General features: G+C 42.4%; 1 protein-coding gene across 1 annotated transcript in view; it reads right to left on the bottom strand.

The window, feature by feature from the left end:
• Window positions 1-14,188, bottom strand: part of LOC140688317 (uncharacterized) — a 141,632-nt gene that overhangs the window by 19,121 nt on the left and 108,323 nt on the right. Inside the window, exon 20 of the mRNA XM_072946941.1 lies at window positions 13,669-13,795. The gene's annotated coding sequence lies outside the window, so the exon portion shown is untranslated. The remainder of the gene's footprint in view (window positions 1-13,668; window positions 13,796-14,188) is intronic.

The following is a 14,188-nucleotide window of genomic DNA, read 5'->3' as shown; positions in this document are numbered from 1 at the left end:
TTGTCTTCTGTGAAAGGCTACAGTTGCAACTAACGATGTATAGAATCTCATCATTCACAAGCCCAAAAAGTAGTGAGAACTTCACATGGGCCAGGCTCTGGTCAGATGAAAAGATAGGGTCCCAGATATATTCATGGGTAGAAGAAGTTTATGCCATAAAGTTATAAATTCTTCCTGTTTTGATAGACAGATTCATTTCAATTCTGGTTAGAATTCCTACCAGATTTTTCTTGGAATATAACAAGTTAATTTATGGTCAGGAATAGCCAAGAAATTTCTTTAGAACCACCACTTGGGAGGGGTGGATAGGTCATTCATTTCCACTGCTCTTTCTGAAGTGATGAAAACGTTCTGGAATAATAATGCATGCACCACTGTGAATATGCAAAAAGCTGCTGAATTGTACCATTTAAATGGATGGAATTCATGGTGTGTGAACTATATCACAATAAAACTGTCCTATGAAAATTATTTCTTGACAATTATTTTTCAGTTTATACACTAGTCTGTCCCACAATTTAAGAAAAACAAAAAACATAAACAAGCCAAACTATGCCAGGAGCACTTTAGGACTGCAATATCCCTGGGTCTCCAAGGCCTCTGGTGGTGCTGTTCCTGTTAACACACAATAGCTGGGCTGGGCTAGTTAGGGACTGTAACTATCTTTTTAAAATCGACGATCACTCCTTTCACCCTGGGAGAGGGAAGGAAGGAGGATGTCACAGCCTCATGCCTTCAGCACATTTTTAACAGAACCAAGCCCTGCTTTCACCACTGCAATCCCTCTCACTATAAAAACACGTGACATCAACAAGCACCGCCATCATAACACCTGAAAGTGTTCAAGGTACTTACCTGAGGCAGAAACATGGAGGGGGGAGACAGAACCTCGCTTAGCAGTGACGCTCCCTTTTCCCGACTCCACCAGGAGAAGCTGGGCGTTAGAGCCGGAGGCTTTCAGCCCAGGTAGCAGCGCCCACGCCACAGAGCTGGTCCTCAGGGAGCGGGAAAGGGAGAGCAGGGCAGCCCCGGGGTCGCGGGGCAGGGAAAGCGGGGAGGGGGACGCGGGCTGCAGCCTCGCTCGGAGGACAGCCCCAGCCCCAGTCCCAGGCGCCCGCCCCCGTCCGGGTCCGCAGACCCCGCCCGCCCGGGACACAGCCCGCCCAGGGGCGGGGACGGGCCGCCGGACGAGAAGAGGAAGCCCGGGAGGAGAGGACTAGCGGGAGGGAGAGGGGAAGGGGACGCCAGCCGCGGACTGAGGGGATCCCGGCTGGGTGAGAGATGGCAGGTGCACACCAGGCCCTGGACACTGTGGCCGGGACGCCGGGGCAGGTGGCGCTGGCAGATTGGTCTGGCCTGAGCAATTCATCTGAACACGGGCTGACTAGCGCCCTTGGGGTCTGTGACAGGCGGACCGCCCTCCCGCAGCCGCCTGACCCCTTTCCTGGGAGCCCCCCACCTTGCACTTCCACAGTCAGAGGCCCCGACCCCAGGCAGGAACCAAAGGCCTACCGGGCGACGTAGTTGAGAAGCCTTTGGGCCCGATCCCCGGCTCGGATATGGAGCTCCCAACCAGCGGACCACTTGGAACTGACTGCGCAAGCGCAGGAGGGCCAGCGATCCTCTCTGGGTTCTGTGAGAGAAGGTGGGACAGCGAGGGAGGGAGAAGATGGGAGCGGGTGGAGAGGACGGGAAAATTGGAGGGATACAGATGGACAGGATGAGCAGAGAGAAGGAAGGGCTCTGGAGAAGGGAGGGTCTTAGCGGAGATGGAGAAAAAAAGCTTTACCTCTGGGGCACCCCTAGGTGGCAGACCTGCCTCTGTACCCTTCTGTTACCCTTCAAGCCCCGCAGCTCAATTTTACCACCGTGATCCAACCCTCCGTCCGATGCTTCTGCAGAAACCCTAGGGAGATCACACCCGTTGCCCCCACGCGGAGCTGGGTTTTCTGTTGCTCTGAGAACCAAGCACCCGCAGGTGTTGTCGCTCAGAACTACCTTGGGAAGAGCACATATTCCCCTTTTACACGCTGGGAAACAGGCAGGCAGGATCTCTGCCTTAGCTCCACTGTCCCAGGTGTTGGGCTGGCGGGGAGCGGGATGGTACAAGATCAGAGCCCCAGACAGAGCAGACTGCCTGAGTGTTGGTGCATAGTCCCCATCCCTCCTGGGTAAACCATACCCCACCCTAGTGGAAACATCAAGGGCTCACAGTGGTTTCCTGGGGGTGGGAGAGCTGTCCTCATGTGAAGGAAAAGTCCAGCTGGGCTAACAAGCTAAGTCACAAATCTAAGTGTGATAAGTGTCGGTTTACTGATCTAAGTTCTGCTGGGCTATCTCGTAAATCTGAAGTTTAGTGTCAGTTTATTGGCCTAACAACCTAACTCGTAATTCCAAGCTCAACAAGTGTCAGTAATGTGATCTATTACAAATTGATAAGCTCCAGTGTACTGATTCCTTGCTTTTTGTTCTTTAAGTCTTATTGGCTAATATCCCCTTACTTGTATTGAAGTATTTAAAACCTCATGTGCACGTCTTGGAGGTGCTGAGAACTTCGGAGCAGAAGCCCCTCTGAGCCCGCCGGCATAATAATTCTGAGTACTCCAACACTCCGATTGGTGCTTTTGTCTTGGCTGGCCTGTTTCCATAACACTCAGCTCCAGTGCCCAGCTTTCTAGGTAGATAGGAGTGTTACCAAGTCGAAATTAATTCTCCTCAGTGCAGGACAGGCCAATAAGTTGGGAGACCAGATGTTGGGGCATGGAATAGCAAGTTTCTGTAGACCTAGATGGCAAACTAATGTCCTGGAAAACCATCTCCCCAAGTCACAATTCAGGCTCCTTTCCTATGTGCTTGGTTAGTGCAAACTTCTTAGTGTAGGAATTCCTTCTTGTTAGAATCCTTTCTTCTTGCAGCTATCTGCGTGGGTCAGATCCCTGTAAACCTCCAACAAAAGAAACGTTATTTTCTATTCTGCAATTTGCTATCTTTTAATGAATGAAAAAGTGTTAAATATCCTTAAAGGTCAGAGACTTCAGAATAGGGTCTCCTGTTTATTTCAGGCTCTAGGCAACATTGTTTTACAAGCAAGATGAAGCCTAGGTGACAGAGCATAGGGTTAAATTCAAAGGAACAAATCTAATATGGAGTCAGATTTGTTCTGTCATATTACCCGGCCAGATGCCACTTGAGGATTTAAACCCCTTTAAGTTAAAAATAACTAAAATTTTAAAGGAATTTACATACATAGGTGGGAATGTGCAAAGCATATCTGGAAAAGCACCCAAAGGATAGTAAACAGAGGCATCTCCAGAGAGGGCTGAAAGAACAGAGGATGAGGGAAAACATCTTTCACTTGTGTATTTTTGTTCTCTGAGTTTTTTTTAAACCATTTCCTTGTATTTCTTTTTCAGATAAAACAAATGTGTAATGGAGCAAAGGAGTAATTACCTTAGCAAATACAGCAGCCATGGAATCACTAGTCATCACTTTTGATTTAAGCCAGAAAGCATTTTTTGACTCTCTCCAATGTGCTCTGTCCTGTTTTAAGACTTCTATTAATATTATTATTATTATTATTATTTTATTATTATTATTATTATTATTATTATTATTACTATTACTGCAACTACTACTAATATTACTATTACTATTATTACTATTATTTTATGAAATAATAACACGGTTTACCTCACCCCTGCCCATGGCTGGTGGAAAACCAACCGAGTTTTTCTTGAGTTGTTTTCCAAGGAGTAGAGATGAGTTTATAAACAGAACACATCTTCAGGGTAAAACAGGCAGAGTGCTTTTCCAGCAGGCCAGAGAGCTATGAAGTGTTTCCAACAGAGGCGCCCAGAAGCTGAGAGAGAAAGCCTCCAGGACACTACAAAAAGCTGCCCAAACTGCCGTCTCCATGGTACTACTGAAATAGGAAAGAACAAATCTGACTTCATATTTGATCTGTTTCTTTGAATTTAACAAAGCCAAGTTAATATCCTCCGGTCTTTTCATGGGTTATGATGTCACAGAGGAAACGGACAGGTCAACAAGGAATCACTCTGCCGTGATCACGGAGCCGGGGAAAGGGATGGGCTGCAAGATGTATGAAGCAGCCGCAACTGTGCCCGTGCTTCTAGGCAGGTATCCAAAATCGCCTCGACGAGGTGTCAAACATTTGTGCCCATGTCCTCATCAACAGACATGTATTAAAGACAAATGGAAACATATAAAAGGCCAATACCCTTGCTGGGTACACCGTCCAAAGAACAAAGTCTCAGTTTGACAACTGGCCATCTCGGTTCCATGGGATTCATTCTTGGAGAACCTTAAAAACCACTCTTCTCTCCTCAAGAATTGCTGCATATTTGTCCTATCTTTGGCTCAGGGATGGAGCACGTTCAAGTGAACTTTAATGTCTGCACAGATTTGACTGTCTTTTTCCAGGTTCACTTGTCCATTCCAAAGAGGCCTGAGCTAAGTCCATCTTCCGTAAGATCTATTCCCTCCAGTGACAGCTCATTGAGCCTGCAATTAAAAGCCAAGTGAACAAGACTGTCCTCAGCTAAAAAGTTCACCCACCCTTCACTGTTTTCTTAATCTCCTCTCCTGGCTAATTGCAACAGACTAACACCTCCCTCCACCAAGATACCCAACTATGTCATTTTTCTCCCCAAAGAGAAAATAAGGTCCATAAAAGAGGAGACAACTCCATAGTCACCTCTGAATTCTTAGCATATAGTAATGTCAATAAATACAACTCAGATTATTGTTAGTTTCCTTTAAAACCTTTCTGGTTATTTCAATGAGACCTTGGAAGAGAGGTGTTTGCTGTCCAGTATCTTGATCCACAAGACTCTGGAGGCCTTTTTCGGAATAGCTGTTCACTGATTCATTCAAAACACAACTTATCAATCAAGGAGTAGCTGTGGTTTTCTGCCAGGAGTTTGTGGTCACTCTCATGCCAGAACAGCTTTAAACTATATCCTTACTTTGGATTTGTTATTTTTCCCCTCTTCCAACAAAATTGACTTTTCTTACTTTCTTGTCTTGAGGAATTTTTTTTTCCTATTTCACCCTTTAGTAAAGCAAGATTCTCAGGATGGGCTTGGCCCATTATATGATCACCCATCCAACTCCTAGTGTGAGAGGTCTGGGGCTCACCTGCTTCCCTCCTGTCAAGGCAACTGAAAATCAGTTCAGGAGCCAACCAGCACACCACGGCTCCTAACGCTCACGTATCTCTCAGAAACCCTGCTTTCTCGTTTGTCTTGGCTTCTGAGAATTTTCCCTCACTTTCTTGACAATGAGTTGTGCAGCTTGAAAGATGAGGAAGGAAGGTTTTATTTCTCAATCAGCGTTTTAAGGAACTTGTGTAATGAAGGTTTTCAGGAGTTTCTAGAACCCTCCATTGCCGAGATAGAAAACACACTAGACATTTTCTAAATTTAGTTCTCATGTGCATTTTTTCTTTGCTTTATTTTTTTAACTGCTAACAGACATTTTTTAATTAAAAAAAAAATAAGGCCCCAAAAAGAATAGAACACTGAAGGGGCAAACAAATTAACGGGCAAAGACAGAAAAATGATAACTACTCTACAAAGTTAATATAATACATACACTATGTATCAGATCAGCAATTCTCAGTAACAGCTAATTGAAACATGACCATGAGGTAAAATTTCTCTCCTGTCAGGACATGGCCAACAGAAAATACAATTAAACCAACAAACTAATATCCTAAGTCTGGCGAGGTACAGAAGGCTACAAGCTAAATGTGTCTTATTCTAGAAAAGAGGGAGTCTCACCAGCCCTTTTCTGTGGAGCCTGAGCCCACGGGAGGACGGTGAAGTGAGCTCTGTAAGTACCCAATTAGCAAAGTGAGTGATGAATAAATAGACGTGAGCTTTGATGACAGAGATAATACTACTATTCGTTTGTCCTTTAAAGTATGACTTCACGTTCAGTGATCAATACTTCAGCGTCCTTAGGAGTTGAGATTTTAGGAAAATGCACAACCTGGGCCCAGATCTCCTCTTTAAGCTCGTGACACTGCAGTTAGTTGTCTCAAAGGCAGCTCCAACTCCACATGCAAAGAGCTGACTTCACGGTGTTCCTCCCATAGCCGTCCTTTCCAGGGCCCCTGGTCGGGGGGTAAGGTCTCCCTGCGTCTCCCAACTCAGGCCTATCACTCACAGATGTGAATGGACCCCTCCTTCAGGGACCAGATATCCTCAGACACCGAGTCCCACTACCCTCAACTGACCTACCAGATACTCACTGCCACTCACTCAGCACTGACTCTGTGCTGGAGACCACGCTGCACACTGCACAGTGTATCTCACTGGATCTCCACAATAGTCCTGGGAATTGGGTACATCACTGCTTCAATTGATTAGATAAATTGTTTCACTTCCTTGCGTGCGTCATTCAAACTGACACGGCTACTAAGCCACAAGCCTGGGCCTGAAAACCACTTGAAAATTGGACACTGCTACACCTCGCAGCCACCCTACTCTGACTCATCACATCATCTCCTGCCAAGCCTTCTAAATGTTTCCAAACATTCTAGAAGACAAATATGAACTATGAGAGCACCCCACTCTCCTACTTAAAATCTGTCAATGATGGTTCACTCCCCTTAGGAGAAAGCCCAACCAGGCCTGAGCACAGCCTAAGGCCCCAGCATCCGCTTTCCCTGCACGGCCGCGCCGCGTCACCCACCACGCAGCTCTACACGTGCCGTGTCTAGGACAGAGATGCTGACTCCGCACAACCCAGGGCTTGTCTCACTCGAACAATGATCACCTTCTTCAGTGCTCATCTTCTTCATTGCTGACTCTCACAAAAATGTTTTCTCATGATGAATCAATATCTTTTTCCTTACAACTGCCCATCATTAATAATGAGCTCCCCCCAAAGAGAGAAGACCTAATTCTCAGTCTCCTTATCTGTAAAGTGAGAATAACAAGGAAATATGTGAGGTTTCAAGAGAAATAATATTCATGTGAGGCTGAGGGACAATTCCATCATACAGTAAGCATTCAATATGTGCTTACTTAATATTAATAAGAATATATTGCATTCTAGCAACCTTCAATCAATGTTTTATGACTTTGTCCAACAGACTGCTGACAAACTGTTGGACGAACCACTTTGAGCAGATCAGCACAAGCATACTGGGAGAGGTAAGTGCTGACTCCAGTTACAGCTGCAGCCACCCAGCACTACGGGGCGGGGGCAGTTTGCTCAAACTCTTACATGTTGCTTGAGCATTTAGTTCTCATTATAGAATAAAGACATTTGTTCTTTAGTCAAAGCTCCTGAAACATAAATCTTCAAAGATTGATGCAAATTAGGTTTCAAGTACAACACTCTCACTAGAATTTATTTGAAAATTATAGTCTTAGCTACTCCACACATCAAAAGGGCATAATCTTAATGTATCTGACTAAATACACTGAAAGGGTTGTTTAAAAGTAATTAAGAAGAAGCCATTCAGAATAAGCTCTCAGTATCATCTGCACAAAGACCCACCCAAGGGTCTCATTTCTCACTTCCACATAGGTGTTTTCAAGTAGCTTACCTTGGGTCTTGGTTTCTTATAACACGGGGCGGGGAATAGTTGTAGATAGATTTATGTAGCAAATATATACCAAGGGTATTTGTTGTGAAGGAATTCTACAAATAAGAAGATTGATACATAGTCCCACCCATAAGAAATTCAGCCTTTCCATTTACAACAGCATTAAAAATAAAGTGAGAGATACATTTAACAAAAATTTACAAGATTTGTACATTGAACTTTTTGAAGTAACACCAGAATAAATTTTAAAAGATCTACATATATGGAAGACATCCCATTTTCATGGAATGATTGACAATATTATTAAAAATGTTAAGAATCCTCAAAGTGAACTATATATTCAGTGGAATCCCTATCAAAATTCCAGCTGACTTCTATGCAAAATTGAAAAACTGATCCCAAAATTCACATGGACGTGCAAGGGGCCCAGGACAGCAAAAACAACCTTGAAAAAGAAGAGTAAAGTTGGAGGACTCACTTTAAAGTGTACTAAAATGCTATAGTACTAAGTCAGTATGATACTGGCATAAGTTTGGATAAATAAATCTAAAAGACACAATAAAAACCCACGGGGAAAAACTTACATTTACAGACACTTTTCCACTAGGGGGCCAAAAACACTCCATTGAAAGAATAGTCTATTCAACTAATGGTTCAGGGACAGCTGGGTATCTGCAGGCAAAACAATCAATCTGGAATCTGAACACCCATATTTTATATAACAAATAAAATTAATTGAAAATAGATCACAGACAGAAATGTAAGATTTAAACTTATAAACTTTCTAAAAGAAGACACAGTATAAATCTTTGTGGGCCTAGGATAGGCTTTGGTTTCCTAGATACAAAACCAAGAGCACAAGTGATAGAAGGAAAAAGCAGATAAACTGGACTTCATCAAAACTAAAACCTTTTTCTTACAAAGGACATCATGAAGAAAGTGAAATGACAGGGGAAAAGGGTATCTCAAGTCAGAGAGTGCGTGCTTTGCAAAAAAATAAAATAAATCTTTACATCTAACTACCTCCCTTGTAAAGAAATTGTTTTAATGTTTAAAAAAATATAGTTAAAGACAATGTGCAGAATAGAAGAAAATTTTTGCAAAGCATGTATCTAATAAGAGAGTAGTATCCAGGATATATAACGAATGCTTACAACTGAACAATACAAAAAAATACACCCAATTTTTAAATTTACCATGAATTTAAATAGATATACAAATGGCCAATAATCATATGAAAAGATGCTCAGCATCACTAGGGAAGTCAAAAACAAAATGAGATCTCATTTTACACCCACTAGGATGGTTATAACCAAAACATGGACAATAACAAATGTCGTTCAGGAGGCAGAGAAACCTCATATGTGGCCAGGGGAAAGGAACAATGTTGCAGCTTCTTTGGAGAAGTCTGGTATTTCCTCAAAAGCTTAGAGTTATATGTCTCAGCAATTCCACTCCTACATATAGAGTCATCTCTCAATATCCTTGGGGGGTTGGTTTCAGGAACCCCACACCCTGGATACCATAATCCAAGGATGTTCGAGTCCCTTTACAATCAACCATCTGGATTCATGTAGTGGAAACTACAGATATGGCGGGGCAAATGTACAGCCAACAGAATGAAAACATATTCTCATAAAAAATTTCACATCAATATTCATAGCAGTATCATTCAGAGTAGCCAAAAGTTACTAACAATATCCATCCATCAATGAACGGATAAACAAAATTACCAAGAATAGGCCCACAAACTTTTGGTCATTGAAACTTTGACAAAGGAGGTGAAAAAATACAATGGAGTAAAGACAGCCTCTTCAGCAAATGGTGTAGGGAAAACTTAACAGCTGCTTGTAAATCATTGAAGTTAGACTACTCCCTCACAGAATATACAAAAATGAATACAAAATGTGTTAAAGACTTAAACATGTAGACAAGACACTATAAACCTCTTAGAAGCAACCATAGGCAAAACATCTGACATACATCTCAGCAATGTTTTCCTAGAGCAGTCTACTCAAGCAATAGAAAAACAACCAAAAATATACAAGAGCGATCTAATTAAACTTACAAGCTTTTGCACAGCTATGGAAACAGTAAGCAAAACAAAAAGACAACCAACCTATGGAATGGGAGAAAATATTTACAATAAATGAAACTGCTAGGGGCTTAATTCCCAGAATATGTAAACAGCTTTTACACTTAATAAGAAACAAAAACAAACAATTCAATTCAAAAATTGGCAGAAGTCCTAAAGAAACATTTCTCCAATGAAGACGTACAAATGGCCAGTAGCCACATGAAAAACTATTCAATATCATTATCAGAGAAATGCAAATCAAAACTGCAATCAAGTATCACCTCTCACCAGTCAGAATAGCCATCATTCAGAAGTTCACTGACAATAAATACTGGAAAGTCTGCGGAGAATTGGGAACACACCTACACTGTGGTGGGGATACAGTTTGGTGGAGCCATTGTGGAAAAGTGTATAGATGTTCCTCTAAAGACAAAAAATTGACCTCCCATATGAACCATCAATTCCACTCCTGGGCATATATCCAGAAGGAACCCTAATTGAAAAAGACACCTACACCCCAATGTACACAGCAGCACTATTTACAATATCAAGACATGGAAGCAACCGAAATGTCCACTGAGAGATGACTGGATAAAGAGGTTGTAGCATATTTGTCCAATAGACTACTATTCAGCCATAAAATAATAATAAAATAATGGCATTGGCAGCAACATCAATGGACCTGGAGAATGTCATTCTAAGTGAAGTAAGCCAGAAAGAGAAAGGAAAATACCATATGAGATTGCTCACATGTGGAATCTAAAAAAAAAAAAAAAAGAAAGAAACAAAAAAATAAACTTATCTACAGAACAGAAACAGACACAGAGACATAGAAACCAAACTATGGTTACCAGTGGGGAGAGGGTGTGGGAAGGAATAAACTGGGAGTTCAAGATTTGCAGATACTGAGTATGTAAAGAATAAACAGCAAGTTTATACTGTATAGCACAGGAGAATATATTTAATATCTTATAGTAACTTATGTTTAAAAAGAGGATGAAAATGAATGCAGGTAGGTTCCTATTTAGCTGAAGTGTTGTGCTGTACACAAGAAACTAACACAAAATTATAAACTAACAAGACTTCAATGAAAATATTTTTAAATAGACCAAAAACGAAAAAAAAAGGAAAAGGATATTATCAAGCAAAAAGAATAAAGTACTGATTCAGGCTACAATTATGGATGAACCTAGAAACTTTATGCTAAAATAAGCCAGACACAGAAAGCCAAATAGTGCCCTTTAAGGTGAACTGTATCTAAGCATTTATTGTACTACTCCTGTAAATTTTCCGGAGGTTTGAAATCTATCAATATCAAAATAAAATGTATTATGCATTAAAAAGTTAAAACACTTCCTCACAGGAGGGCTTTAATTATTAAATGCAGAAACGCATATAAAGCTCTTGGAAAAACAATTTGCACGTCCACACACAGTCACTGCTGTCACTGCCACTCAGAGGGTGGTGACAGCGCTGATGAGAGCTGCCTCCACTCGCTCCCCTGCAGAAAGGAGTGAAGGCCTGAGCTCTGACAGGCAGGGTGAGCGTGAACCTGAGTCATACACAGCCACGTTCCAGACTCTGCGTTACCCAACTTTCTTATACAAACTGCAACATGTAATGTAAACACGCTAGAGGGATGTATCTTACAACACAGGGAATACAGACAATGTTTTACAGTAACTATAAATGGAGCATCTATTGTACACCTGAAACTAATATCATATTTTAAATCAGCTATATTTTTATGAAAAATTAAAAAATATTTTTAAAATGCTATCACTTTAATATTCAATTCGGTTTTTAAGTTACTACTAAACAGCTCAGAATGTATAAAAGCATTTAATTGTGCTGTTTGCTTACATATTTATTTACATTCAGCCTCTTGCTAAAAGAGAATTTAAACAATTCTGTTAAACACAGCTTAACAACCATAACAACAAAAATGCAAAACGGAGAGTGATGAGAAAATGGAGATTCAATACTTAAATGAAACCAGGGGGAAGTAAACTCATAAAAATGGATTCCATGAAGTCAGGGCAAGTGTTAAGGCTGACTAGAAATTCAGCTGTAGGATTCTTGGCAGCGAAACCAAAAAGAAAAGATGATGGGGCGGGTGGTAGAGCGTGTGCTTAGCGTGCACGGGGTCCTGGGTTGAAGCCCCAGGGCTTCCACTAACAGGTAAATACATCTAATTAACTGCCCCCCTAAAAGATCACCAAAGAAAAGGAAAAGAGAAATTTCTTTCCCAAAGAACCCTGATATTAAATTTGGATTAAATATTAAAAAAAAGAAAAAAAGAAAAATTCAAAAGATAAGTGACACTGAAGGAAAACCACAGCTGGCCTAACAAGCTAAGTCACAAATCAAAGTGTCGGTTTCCTGATCTAAGTTTTGCTGGGCTACCTGGTAAATCTGAAGTTTAGTGTCAGTTTAATGGGCTAATAAGCTAACCCGAAAATCCAAGGTCAACAGTTGTCAGTAACCTGATCTGTTCTAAATTGATAAGCTTCAGTGTACTGATTCCTTACTTTTTGTTGTTTGAGCCTTATTGGGTATTAGCCCCATACTTGCAATTAACCCTATAAAACCTCATGTGCACGTCTTGGAGGTGCTCAGAGCTTTGGAAAAGAAACCCCTCTGAGCCCGCCAGCGTAAAAAATCTCAGTACTCCAACCCTCTGTGTGATTCTTATTTCTTGGCTGGCCTTTTGTTTCCATAACAACACAAGCGAAAATGCCCGTGAGATAAATCTGGGGAGGCTGCTGGTAAGTCGTCATGTCTCACGTGGGAAAATCTGAAACATCCGTCTCACCACTCAGAGTCATCATAAACCCACACCACACCTCCTGCCGTTAAATGCAGGAGCACGGTTAGGGCCCGGCCTTTGCTGTCTTTGTGTCATCACAGTGATACAGGATGGAAGGGGGAAGAGCACAGCCATTCAAGGAAGGCCTCAGCAATTGACATCAAAATGGTGAAAGATTCAACCCCCAATAGGCCTTGAGGCTCAGGATGAAGAGATTTAACTTCTAGCAGATCTTGAGATTCAGTAAACATCCATTGTAATAGTAACCTGGTGAATAACATGCCCCAGGCACCATGGCAGTCCCAATGCTAGCCACAAAAGGTCAAAGGGTGGGAAATGGCCAACTCCCTGGGAATCCTAGCCCCTTGCCCTAAGGCTGGTCCTTCTACTTATTAGCATATGAAACCACCAAGCCCAAGAAAACAAGCAACACAGCGCCACCTCGCGGTCACCACTCTCTGTCCTTCTTTGGAGAAGACAGACCTTCTGCCTGTGGGGTGTGTACCTACTTCTAATCTGTGCATGAAACCCCCACACCTCGTGACGTTTCTCTTGCATTTCAATGTATCTGTCTGAATATATATACCTTTACTCAACACTGGCTTGCTCTTGAATTCTTTACTGCATGAAGTCAAAGAACAAAATCTGGTGGGGCACATCCCAGGGGCTCAACGAAAGCCTGGGACACAGCCCTTCTCATGCCCAACGTTTTTTATTCTTGTATCAACAGGACTGGGCTGTGAAGTGAGGTCTGAGGCCCCAGCTAAGGGACAGAACCAGCTTCCAGGGTTCCAATTTGAGGGCAGCCTCTCCCCCAGCTTGGGCCTTGGGGTCTGCCCGGTTCTCTGTGTTTCTCTGTTGTGCTGACTCCCCAGCCATACAGCGTACTCCTAGGCCTGTCCCCACAAAACCCTTCTCTCCAAAATACAAGCACGTCATGTCACAATCCTCTTGTTCAACCAGGAAATGTTCAGCCCACTTTTTTCCTCCCCAATAAAGTACCCAACTGTCCTCCCTCCCATCACATCACTTCTTTCTTTGTGAGAACTCTGCACTCGCCACACCCCATCATGAACACAGGTGTCTTGCTGGCTGTGACCGAGATGTTTCTTTCTCACACAGCAAGCGTCCTTTCACTTTCCCCTTGTTACCTTAAAAAAGCCTTTCCTGAGTCACCCACCCCTCTGATTATGAACTCACAATGTGCTGAAGTTGCAGTCACTATGTGCATACATCCCAGTTTTGGCTAGGTTTCCATCACAAGATCTTCATTAAGGAGCTGCATCAAGAAGTTATACAGGGTATTCTTACATCAGAGTGGAGGAACCTGCAAAAAATTTAAACGGCTTTGAAGAGAGTGTTAACCAGGGACAGAGATGTCGCGGGTCCTAGTCAAAAGTGTCATGAGGAAAAATGTTCTCCCAAGGCTCAGAGTGGCTTCTGAACACAGAATCCTCAGGGAGGAGGTGACAGGCAGTGATTAGGGTGGGTGATACAGGTTACGCTCCCCCAGCTGGGGAAGAATAGGTTTTTTTCTTGTTTTCCAAACAATTTCTTACTACCTTTTTCTCTTATTGCCACATACCATTTCCTACGAATTAAGCATATCAATGTCAGTCATTTGGGCCACTTGGGAGAAGCTACACGATGCCATTCACAGGGATGGGGCATGACAGCCACACCAGTCTAGGTTGAAAGACCAGTGGGGGTATTTGCAAGG

Source organism: Vicugna pacos, chromosome 22 (genome assembly GCF_048564905.1).
Source record: "Vicugna pacos chromosome 22, VicPac4, whole genome shotgun sequence".
Classification (NCBI taxonomy): Eukaryota; Metazoa; Chordata; class Mammalia; order Artiodactyla; family Camelidae; genus Vicugna; species Vicugna pacos.
Note: the sequence above shows the minus strand (reverse complement) of the source record. Positions and strands in the feature narration are given on the sequence as shown.